Genomic DNA, 12392 nt, shown 5'->3' on the forward strand with positions numbered 1-12392 from the left:
ACTATTTCATGTGAATATATCAAATTTGTCAAAAGATGACAACTCATCAGATTTGTCAAAATAATATAACCAATCAATATCAAATAATACAACCAATTAATATTAAATTGTTTTAAAGTAATACGAACAATTAATATCAAATCTGTCAAAAGATGAATAGTGATCAGCCGAAAACAGATAAAATTTTGTATCAAATAATATAAAATATGTATATCAAAAAAATCATAATTTATCAATTAATATTTTAGACATCATCAAAATTAAACAACATGATTTACAATTATAATATTAGGAATCTTAAAAAAAAAATTGGGCATATATTTGATCACTTAAAAGTTTTTGTTTGTTGACTTAGCCTAAAATTGATTATGATTTTCTACCTATAAAAAAAATAATCTAATGAAATTTATTTCAAGAATATTCAAAAGACAAAAACATATTTACATTATCACTTCTCTTTTTTGGTTTAAAAAATTTATTTCAAGAATATTCAAAAGACAAAGACATATTTACATCATTACTTTTCTTTATGGTTTTTTCTAGACACGTATGATTGGTCAAAGGTTTCCACTTGAGTGAAACTCAAATTGATTTGATAGATTGAGTATTTTAAAAATATAATTTTTCTTAAAAATGAACATCTAAATCAAAAGATTTTTGTTTTTTTTTAAGTTTTCAAAAATTTCAAAAAGTAAAAGACATTAATGCTGATGTAAAACACAAAGGTATTTTGGTCTATTAATTTTTCAGCAATGATTGAGGGCTACAATTTTTGTGGCTCAAATGGCTCGAAATTGCTAAAATTTCGAGCCATTTGAGCCACAAAAATTGTGGCTCTCAAACATTTTCCAATAATTTCAGATGTAAAAGGCGCATGTATGTGAAGGACCTTAACTAATATAAAAGTTTTGAGTGTCCTTTATCTCTTAAAATTATAATATTAAGGACCTTAAAAAGAACCATGCATATATTTGATCACTTAAAAGTTTCTATTTGTCGACTTAGTCCTCATTTGGTAAATATTTTGGGGCTAAAAAAGTACAAAAAGACAAAATAGGCTATATAAGCAAATAAGATAAAATGTCACATCTAAATAATAATCATTACACTTCTTCTCTCACAAAAATCAAAAAATCCCAAAAGCAAAAACCAAACAAAGCTAAAAAAGTCCCAACACAAAAAAAGTTGCCTACTGTAGCTAATGTCAACCGAAGCTTTAGCCTAAAATTGATGATGATTTTCTACTTATAAAAAAAATTAATCTAATGAAATTTATTTCAATAATATTCAAAAGACATAGGCATATTTAGTACTTGTTTGGGATACCCTATAAAAGACAAAAAGCCAAAAAGTTACTAAAAAACTAAAAAGTTAACGCTATTCACAAAAGCCAAGGGGCGGGAAAAATAGGTTCACCAATCAAAGGTAAAAAGATCGAATTGCCATTCTTTTGTCCGATCCTCGCAGAATACACAAATAAAGGACAACTAAGGCACATAACTTCGCACCTCACATAACTTCTCACCTCAACATCTCCTCTTCTTCTCCATATACAAGCGTACACACTTATCATTGAAGCCACGACAGTCCGTGACGCTCACACCGCCGCAACCTCCCCCTTACAACATCACCAAAGCCGTCCCAACATGCGACTGTCTGTCACGCTCACACCGGAGCTCCGTTATTACCTCCCTCTCACAGCATCACCAATACCGGATGGGAAGGACCAGCCGGCGTCCAGGTCTGCACCACCGCTGAACAGATCTTCACCATTTCAGCCCGTCCTCCCCAAAGTAGAAAGTAACATCTCTTGTAGTCCAATATTTTTGCCCATGTACAAAATTCGTTCATTTCCCCCTTTTTCACAAGTTGTTTACCTTTTTTTGCATTACATACTTCGGATTGGCATATGAAGTTGTGTTTGCAATTTTCTGGGTTTGCCAACAATTTGGCAAATTTGGTATTGTCTTTGTTTTCATTTATGTCCTCTTTCCCCCTGTTTGTTCATTTCTGTGATGAATTTTCTCCCCTCTATTTTTGTTTCTCTTCTCTTTCCCCATGTTTGTTCTGATTGGCATATTGTTACTTTATAAATTGTTACTTTATTTGTCTCATTTTTCTCCCTTATCTTGTCTTTGTTTCAAAACAAAACAAAGTTAACACATAAATATGAAATGAAACATAAGTTACATTGTGACTTTATTTTTGTCACTTTTTTTAAAAAAATTTAACTTAAATTTATAATTCAAACATAGAATTGCTCTACTCCTCAGCTATTAAAACAATCCACGTTTTATGAAGTATGAAATTTGCTACACTTTGAAGTACAAACTTTAAAAGCTCACAACTGCCTCACCTATTAAATAATGGCATGAGATATTTGTCTTGAAATCGACAATGAATTTTGTGAACAAGTGTATCCAGACACTTGTAAAAGAGAAAAAGAAAAAAAAGAAGACAAACAATACAAAAAAGAAAGTTCAAAATTTGACAAACTTTTTATAAAAAAAAAAAAATTGTTTATGTTTTCATGTTTTTCAAAACACTTTTCTCCCTAAATAATACCCAAAAACACTTGTTATCATTCATCTTTAAGAATTATTATATTATATTTTAACATTTTTGTATCTCAAAATATTTACATGATTCATTAAGGGTGCTTTTATTTTTTTGGTAGTAATAGAAAACTATAAGAATTTAAGAAATCAAAACTGTTGGCCACTAAAAACAATAACATTTTATTACTTGTGGAATTAATCTCACACACACACTTTATAAATAAATTAAGTAACAATAAAGTAACAATTTAACTTTGTTTTTATAAAATAAAAACAAAAATAAAAACAATTCCCTAAAATTACAAATACAATGAAGAAGAAAATAAAAGAATTGCTTTTGATAGTGGTTGTTGAAAACTAGAAACAGAAAACATTACCAATGTATTTTTTTTTTTAGCCAATGTAGAACAAAAAACATGGTCAAGGTAAAATACTATTTACAGAATACGGTCTTGCTATTGTCGCTCAACTTTATTGCTTTTTCGATACAATGATACGATCTTACTTCTTGTTGGTGTTGAGGAATGGAATGCTACTATGTGCTTGCAAAATCATTCATCCAACTCCCAGCTTTGTCCCATTTTGTTAATGCACTGTATTCAATGCAGTGGATTACATTACATAATCATTAAATCATATAGCATCTCACAAATGAGGAAAACCATTGTCATTTTCTTCTAAAATGCATGCAAATTGGACATAAAAATAACCAAACATATGATAATGCATTTGTCAGGTTAATGAAATGTGATGCAACAACAAGGTAGGTATGAGGAGATGCATTTATGCATGGTTTCCCAAATTATTGCACACATACACTATGTCCACATAAGGCAAAAATAATATATAAACGAACTTGTAAACCATGTCCATGTTATCATTTCATTGCTTTCATCTATGGTTGTTCTCAAAACAGACAATGGCTTCGTTTGTGTCCTCTGCCATGTCTGCGTGTATAGCACCCTTCTGTGGTTGTGGCTTTGGGCCGTGTGTTATGAAGATTTCAAGATCTTCCAGAAATCCAGGTCGTGTCTACTACCAATTCCCTCGTGCAGTGGTGAGTATTCACATAAAATTGCTTTTACATAGTTTTGACCTATACTAATATGCGTGTCTATTCAACCATGTCATTCTTGGATTGGCTGGTGTGACGAATATGGCCGAACACCCGTGCCTGACACTCAAAACTCATTTATGGACATGGTCTTCCAGTTAAAGGCTGACATCCACAACCTATAACACTCTTTGCATGTCCTTCAAATTGTGACATTCATCTAGTGTGTAGTTGTTATAATGTTGTTATTTCGTAGTTGGTTTGCTTTGGTTGGTAGGTTGTATGTATGTAGTAGTTGGCAGGTGGTATTTTTTTTTTTTTTTCCGAACTGACTACAATGTCTACTATGCTATGTTCTATGGTTACGCAATATTCTATTGTTCAGTCTTATGTTATATGCTTGTCCATCATGTTACCATGTTATGAATGTGTATTTTACGTTTGACATGATTTTTTGCACGAATACCACAATTATTGTTGCACTGTAGTAGCTACATGGATTAGTCCCGAACGCAGTCCACGCCTTCAAAAAATTTGCATAAGCGAGGTAGTAGTCAGCATCAGCCTCAGCCTTACACTCAACCAGAGCCATAGTCCACATATGTGCACAAGGCAGTTTGGGACTCTTACGCAGTCCAGCTTTTCTTGGAACTTGTTGTGAAGGAGTTAGAAGCCAGTTATAAAGGCAGCTTCCATACGATGACAATGCACGGATACAGGGCTATGTCCAAGGCCTTCTAAGAGCATACGAATAGGTTCCATGAGGTGAAACAACTACAAAACAAGTATAACTTGCTAAAAAAGGATTGGCAGTCATGATCACGCCTTATGGACACAAGGCATAGCCCAACCGCCATAAGTTACAACGAACAACCCGATTTGATTCAAGCATCCAAGGAATGGTGGGCCAAATATGAGAAGGTAACATTTACATGTCTTGGTGTTTTGCTAGCAGTACAAATCCATGTCTACACCTATACTGTTGAGGTTGAATCATTCAATATAATCATTGCAGAGGCAAGTTCTTCATGCCATTGTTATTTGTATTATGAAATTATGTTGGTTTAATCATTTTAGGAGTTGAAGAAGTTTCAACACATAATTGTTTTGTTTGGTTTTTTTAGCTGTCCAATAAGATTATAGTAATGAGTATTATCAATAGTCTGGTTGATGAAGTTTTTAATAAATCATACTGTTTGTGTTCTTATCTTGTACAACTTCAGTAGAAGTTTGATTGGAATTATAATCTTTTATATACCTTTTCATCATATGCAGCTCATGGTATGTATGATGTGAAATTATTTATTTTAGTCTCTTTCTCGTGGTCCTTTATTGCTTACTCTATCCATGCCAGCTATTAAGGAACACTAGTAGTTTGCAGGAAATTTGTTCTCATCAAAGGGCAGGTGGTATGTTTGTTTATGTGCAGTTATTGAAAATCATGAAGTGTACACCTTGTTTTATAAATTTCAATATGTTATTATCACATCTAAATTTGAAATCATGTATGAGGACTTATCTTCATCTAAAATTTTGTGTTGTCAACATGTATGAAGACTATTTAAAAGTAATTTCATTACAGAGTAGGTGCTTGTCAAGCCTGCACAATTCACACAAGGCATTACAATGCTTGTTCATATGTATGAAGATTGTTTGAAAGTAATTATGTGCTTGTTAAGCCAGCACAGTAATTTCATTACAGGGCATTTGCTTGTTGTCTTTATTTTCTTGTTGCTGGTTAATTTTTTTTTATTTGGTTTCAGATTGACAAGAATGCTTTGAAGTTCAAAACAAAACCGTTGGAGCACGTGGAACTTATGCAAAGAGTGTATGAAGGTGCCGCGGCAACAGAAAAATATGCATGGACACCCGGCGCAGATTTCAAACTGGTCGGAATAGATGACGTGTCAATGCCTATGGATGAGGAAGATTGCAAGGACAGTTGCGGGCTGCCCCTTTTCCAGCCTGCACAACACAGTAAGCACACAGTGGAAGATTTTTATGTGCATGTGGAACAGACTTTAGCAACAGTAGATGCTACGTCGTCGGTAACTAACGTTGATGACACACCTACGAGTGGCACAACGAAACGCAAATTTCTAGCCACTAAAAATAAGCAGGGAAAAATTGGCAAAGCGAGGGAGCTTCGTTGTTGGCCAGTAGCATGGAGAACCTTACGTCCTCAGTGAAATCACAACAACGCAAGGTCCGAGTGCATGATGATTACGGCATTTCCACGCAAGAGATGATTGGCAAGTGTCTCGCACAGTTGTACTCCCTACACGGAGTTGACCCAAAAGACCCGCTAATACCTTTTACTGTTTGCTCATGGACAACCCGGCAAATCAAGCCATATTATTGCAGCTTCCAACGAACGAGGTGATCATTAGTTGATTGCGCATCAAGAAGTCCCAAAATTCGAGTGGCCCATCCGTGCCATCTCATGGATCTGGAATAAGGGCTGGTTTTGAGGACATGTTTGACCTCATACTACTGATGTTTCAATTTAAACAAACATTTTTCATATCCTGCTGACTATGATGGAATTGTTTTTAATTTGTTTTTTTTTTCACCTCCATAAATAATGTGACATTTATCTATCTACTTCCGTTTGGTTAATGCATTTCGGTTTGGTTTATCTATCTACTCCCGCTAATTTATTTTTTTCGAACCATTGCATACACTTTTCATAATTCAACAATAACATTTTTGTTGCAAGGAATTTTTTGCAGTTCACCACTGACATTTTTGTTGCAGGAACATTTCATATTTGATACACTTTTCATATTTCACCAATTACTTCCAGGGATTTTTTTTGTTTGTTTGTTTACGTAGTTGTTCACACTTTTACACTTCATAGACTTTAAAAAAATTAAGGTTTAAAACAAGGTTAATGACACACAAAAATGTTTAAACGAAATACATAACACAAGAAATGGTGGTTATTTTGTAAAATTAATATTTTCACATTCGTAATAAATAATTATGTTTCTCTATTTCCGTGTGCTTCGTATAGGTAACATGGTGGATCAAGCCGGTACTAGTAACATCCAGGGAAATGTAGGGTTACAAGAAGCAATCGACGAAATCGCGAGAGAAATGGTGTTACAAACTGATCACAACTTGCTAAAAGTATGCAATAGTGTGGCAACGTATTATTACAACCATTACTACAAAGTCCCGAGAAATACATCAATATTGTTAGAACGGTTATAGATGTACGAGTTGTTTAACGGCCACCCGAGCCAGGTTGAAGAGATGCCGTTAGTATGACCCGACTAGTCTTCTTGAAGTTATGTGACCCATTTCACGATTCTGGGTTGATAGTGTCGCAGCGGGAGAATTGAGTGCCGCTCAAAGAGAAGGTAGCGATTTTTATTTCTGTGTTATAGGGAATTTCATGGAGAAATTTGCAAGAATGGTTCCAACACTCAAATGAGACATTGGCACGGCATTTCCACGAGGTTTTGCGAGCAATGATACCATTCACGTCAATTCATAGTAGGAGTCTTGCGCTGGAGCAAGTCCAATGAGGGGGCCATCCATATTTACGATCGAAACGGGAGTACCAGCCATTCAAGGTGATGGCGTGCATCAATTTTGTTGCCTAATGTTTTAATTACAAGCTTAATTTTTTTTAATTTACGTTTTCTAAAATGCTTGTGTTGCGTAGGACTGCATCGGTGCATTAGACGACACACACGTGATGGCCCGTGTCTCCCAAGAATACGCCAGTTCGTACTATGGCTCAAAAGGCATGCCAACGCAAAATATTATTGTCGTTTATGACTTTATGCTCACGTTCGTGTCCGCCGGTTGGGACGGGAGCATGCACGACACTAGGGTGTTGCACTATGTCAGAACCGAGCCTAAACATCAATTCCCACACCCCGCGTCCGGTAACAAATTCTCTCTTGTCTGACTTGTTTACGCGGACCACTGTGCTTATTTTGTGCAGATTATTTGTGAATAATCTGCACACACACACACAAAAAAAAAATGCATAGCACCACCATGAAAATATATATGTACATTTGAAATTTGCAAAGTATAATTTGCCTTAACTTTATTAGGAAAATTATATAATAATTGTTATAACCATACGTAACATGTAATATGAAAATTCATACAAAATGGTTCCCATCTACGAAAAGCAATGTAGGTGTCAACCCTTTTCTAAAGTCATAATATTTCACAATGTTTTTTGGCAAATCTATTAACAGTTAAAAGAGGTTAACAAACTATATTATGTTACAATAAAAAACAGATTATGTTGATTTTGAAAATTATTCGAACAACATTGTAGTACTGCACAAAATTTCATGTCACTGTTAATTTTTTTTAATTTTATTTTATAGTAATAGTAAAATTTTCAAATATGAAGGCCAAAACTAGATAACAACACTGTCGTTATATGATTTCATGAAAATATCAACCTCATATTAGTAAGTTATATTTTTAACCATGTGCAGGAAAATACTATTTGGTCGATAGCGACTACTGCTTGATGGCAGGATCGCTAGCCCCGTACAAGGGGTATAGATATCACCAAAATGTCCATTGGAATCGAATACCTCAGAACGACTTCGAACGATTTAACAAGGCACATTCGTCTTTGGGTAGTTGTATCGAGAAAACATTCGGTGCTTGGACGTCGAGGTGAGGGGCTTTGCGGAATATGCCAAAGTTAAAATTTTTCGATCAAGTGCCATTTGTATGTACATCTATGGTGTTACATAACTTCATACGCCGCAACAATGAAAATGACACGGTCACGATTCATATCCCAGAAGACGATGAGTACGTAGCACCGCAAATGCCTGACCACCCCGAATACACCCAGGTTGCCAATGTCATGGTGCCAGGGGACTCAGATCCTGAAATGGCCATTATCAGAGCGAATATTACGTATGGACTGCGACAACAAGCACACGTGTAAGGACGAAGCATTTCTTAGTGTGCCTTGTGTTATCTTCGTGTATGTTGTATAAACTTTATGTATTTTGTACCCAAAAATTTATATTATGTCATCATCGCTTACACAGACATAATTTGTTGTACAAAAGTATCAACAACCAAAAATAATATTGTTCAAATCAACAACTTTCAAAACACCATTCATGTATGAGATGTTGAAAACATCTTAGCGTAGTGTAACCATAACAATTGCACTTTTATTGACTAACAGTAGACCATCACTCGTTTTTTTTTTTTTTAAATGTTACTTTTTAATTTGTTTGGATTATTTTTATTTATTTATTTATTTTCCAAAAACTATTGGTTTCCATATTGCAGACCAATAATTTTACAACTTGGCTACCATTATGGTCTTCTTGAATTGAACACAAGAATGTATGTATGGACCAACAGTGCACAGCTGATGGGTGCAACAAAAAAAAAAAAAATTATCTGACTAAGGGAGAGGTGTAGCTGTAGCACCACATGGTTTTGTTCAAATCAATGTACCCAATAATAGTGCACATCATGAGTACAAAAGGGGGAAAAAATAATATTTTTTTTTATATGACTAAAGGAGACGTGCACCACTTCCATACATTGCCAAACAACAAAAAACACACACACACACAAAAAAAAAAAAAAAAAAAAAAAAAAAAAAAAAAAAACACAAAAAACAAAACAAAACCAAATTTTCAAAACAATGTACCCAAGTGCAGACCACAGGTGGAAAAAAAAAAATTATTTTCCAACAAAACCAATATGCACAGCTCCGCCACAACCGTACTAACATGCACAAATTGCATATCAGTATGCATATGGGTAAAAAAAAGTAATTTTGCTATTTTGTACAATATTTTAATACACATTTTTTCATAAAAAATCAAAAAGTTATCCCAAACAATCATATTTTTTTCCTCCATTTTTTTACCTAAAAAGTCAAAAAGTGCACTTATATAGTTCATCTCAAACAACTTTACATTATTACTTTTCTTTTTTTGTTTATGAAATTTATTTCAAGAATATTCAAAAGACAAAGACATATTTACATTATTACCTTTCTTTTTTGGTTTTTTCTAATTAAAAAAATGCTTTTGATTTGCTTAGTTTTGAATTTTCAAAAGCATTTTTTTAATTTTTAATATTTCATTTTTGCATTTTTAGTGATTTCTTTTATAAATGTGTTAGTTGTTTGTTTTAATTTTTTAAATATAGCTAATTTAAATATATACTTAAAAAAATAATTTTTTTATAAATTTTTTTGGGTAAGTTACAAATACACTCCATGAGGTTTCTTTAAAATACGAATTGCCCCTTATGATTTTAGAAATTACATCTTGTCTCTTCAAGTTTCTAATTAAATAACAAATAACATATTTTATTAATAAATCATCAAGTCAATTAACAGTTTTTAATGGAAAAAATTAGTAAATCATCACTCTCCAACTTTGTGTAGCATGATAGGTACAATATGTTTTTTTTTATTAGCTAAGGTCCCTCGATGAAATTGCTTTGTGATCATATCAGAGAAATTTTGAAATTTCTCTTTGAAAATTGAAATTTCTCTGTGTCGAACTGAAATTTCTCTATGTTGGGCAAAATTTTTCCGAGTTGAATTTTCTCTATGACAATGTTGAGGGACCCCAACTGCTATGAAAATATTGTATGTCCTTTATCTTATAAAATTTTAATTTCAAGGACCTTAAAAAAAAAATCCTTTTCAATGATGTTATAAATATATTTCAATTAACAATTCATATAATTTTATTGTTGTATAAGAAAGTAATTAGAAATTTTATTTTTTCTGTTAATTCTATTAAATAAAAAATTCAAACAATGGGGCATTTGTAATTTCCAGAACCACAATGGGCAATCCGTATTTTAAGTAAACCTCAGGAGATGTATTTATAATTTATCTTTTTTTTAAAAAAAAATCATTAATTACATAAAAACACAAAAATGTACTTGACATTTTCTACAATGAATTACGTTAAGAAGTTAGAGCATCTCCAACTCACTAGGCATATAATGCTTGTTAGGTAAAATGCCTAGTATGACTCACTTTTTTCAACTCCAATGTACTAGGCATGTGATTAGGCATTTTAGCTCAACTCATATTCGCTAGCTACATGTAGCTAGCCTTCAAGGCTAGGCAAGCATCTCCAACACACTAGGCATATAATGCTTGTTGGTAAAATGCCTAGTATGACTCACTTTTTTCAACTCCAATGTACTAGGCATGTGATTAGGCATTTTAGCTCAACTCATATTCACTAGCTACATGTAGCTAGCTTTCAAGGCTAGGCAAAATGTATTTAATCATTAGGATTATTTCCCTCCATCTTTATTGTTGATGTGGCATTTTATAAAATTAATAGTATTTGGATGAATAGCTAAAATAAAGAGCATGGTTGGAGCAAAAACATGAAACAGTTGATAGGTAAAATAAAATGTATACTTCATAGTAATGTTTAGATAGGTAAAATGCCTATTACCGTTGGAGATGCTCTTAGGATTATTTCCCTCCATCTTTATTGTTGATGTGGCATTTTATAAAATTAATAGTATTTGGATGAATAGCTAAAATAAAGAGCATGGTTGGAGCAAAAACATGAAACAGTTGATAGGCAAAATAAAATGTATACTTTATAGTAATGTTTAGATAGGTAAAATGCCTATTACCGTTACACAGGGAAAAAAAAAATCTAAGGTTTGAATCTTGTAACAAAATAAATCTTGATTGCTTTTAATTTTGTTAATAGAAACCTAATTTTTTGATTATTTTTGTTTGTCTATTTTCATTAACTAAAATATCATTATTCCATTAATCAAAAAGTACAGTAAATTAGAAAAACTTTGATTTTTTTTGTATGAATTACATTTTTTCAACATTTTAATTTTTTTAATATATTTTTTTAGTTAAAATCCCCAATTCTAAAAACCACCTGTAAAACTAGCTAGGAATTTGTTTCGGGAGCGAATTCAACAGAATTACAAACATTAAGGTCAAAGTGAGAAAAAAATGCTTTAAGGGTCAAAGTGATATGAAACTTAAGAGAGCAAAATGTAATTCATCCATTTTATGCCATATTGCAGCATGTGGTATTTTTAGTCAAAGTGGGTGTTTGAGAAATTGCTATTTTAATAGGCTATTTTAGTTTTTTGGCTATTTGAGTAGGGCCTAAATGCTAAAGACTAAAGGCCCAAATAAATTATCAAATGGGTTTGGCTTATCTCAACTCGAGAGACTTTGAGTTTGGTAAGTTCATTTTGGGATAAATTTCGGTGATTCGAACCGTTCACTTTTTAAAACTCGTTGAGTAGAATATTTATGCAAAAAAAATAAGATGATTGAATATCATTAGTTATATGTTTGAATCCAATTTGTATTATAAACATAGATGGTTATTCTTAAAATTATATTTTGTCGTCTATTTTTTTAAAATGACTACGATTCAAAAATGTAGTTATCGATGTCCAATTATCTTATTTTTTGTATGAACATGCTACTCAACGAGTTATGAAAAGTGAACAGTTCGAATTACTGAAATTAGTCACAAAACGGGCCTACTAAGCCCAAACACTTTGTCAAGTTGAGATGAGAACTTGAGAAAAATCAAACATTTACCAAATAATTGATACGAAATCTCTAGCACTGCTCAAAGTCTATTTTTGGAGTAAATTGTGAATATTACAAACGTAAGTGTGAAAAAAATACTTTGAAAGTCAAAGTGAAAATATCATGAAATTAAAGGGGGGAAGTATAATTTATACTTTTCTAGAAGAAATTAAGCAAGTGGAAGAATTTTTCACCTTCCTTTTCT

This window comes from Camellia sinensis, chromosome 15, assembly GCF_055761805.1.
Source record: "Camellia sinensis isolate YWXY chromosome 15, ASM5576180v1, whole genome shotgun sequence".
NCBI lineage: Eukaryota > Viridiplantae > Streptophyta > Magnoliopsida > Ericales > Theaceae > Camellia > Camellia sinensis.